Raw genomic sequence first — 702 nt, 5'->3', positions numbered from 1 at the left:
AGTCTCCTGCCTCCGCCTCCCAAGTAGCTGGGACCACAGGTGCCCGCCACAACGCCTGGCTATTTTTTGGTTGCAGCCATCACTGTTGTTTGGCGGGCCCAGGCTGGATTCGAACCCGCCACCTTAGGTGTATGTGGCTGGCGCCTTAGCCACTTGAGCCACAGGTGCTGAGCCGAAGATCAAATTTTCAAAATCCTCATCCTCTAGTAGGCTGGAGATCCCACGTGTAAACAAAAGCATTGACTGTTACTTATGCAGTCCCTACGCCAAAGATATCAAATTTAAGGGCAGGAAAAGGCTGCAAAGCGTTTAATTTACACCTTCTCAAACTCTTGTGATCAAGCAATCCTCTTGTCTCACCCTCTTAAGTAGCTGGGACTATAGGCACCTGCCATAACACCCAGGTAGTTTTTCTGTTTATTTATTTATTTATTTATTTGTCTGGGGCTGGGTTTGAATCTACCACCTCCGGCATATGGGGCTGGCACCCTACCCTTTTGAGCCACAGGTGCCACCCTACTTTTTCTATTTTTTAAAAATTTATTTTAATTTATTTTAATTTTTTTATTGTTGCAGTTTGGCTAGGGCTGGGTTTGAACTCACCATCCTCGGTATATGGGGCTGACACCCTACTCACTGAGCCACAGGCACCACTATTTTAAATAGAGATGGGATCTTGTTCTTGCTCAGGCTGGTCTTGAA

General features: G+C 46.2%; 1 non-coding gene across 1 annotated transcript; it reads right to left on the bottom strand.

Moving 5' to 3' along the window:
• Window positions 1-241: 241 nt before the first annotated feature.
• On the bottom strand, window positions 242-387 carry LOC111722961. The gene has a single exon (XR_002771586.1). It is a non-coding gene; the product is annotated as a small nucleolar RNA SNORA13 (small nucleolar RNA).
• Window positions 388-702: the final 315 nt, after the last annotated feature.

This window comes from Otolemur garnettii, unplaced genomic scaffold, assembly GCF_000181295.1.
Source record: "Otolemur garnettii isolate 467f Iridium unplaced genomic scaffold, OtoGar3 scaffold06793, whole genome shotgun sequence".
Taxonomy (NCBI): domain Eukaryota; kingdom Metazoa; phylum Chordata; class Mammalia; order Primates; family Galagidae; genus Otolemur; species Otolemur garnettii.
This window is presented reverse-complemented; position numbering and strand designations above follow the sequence as displayed.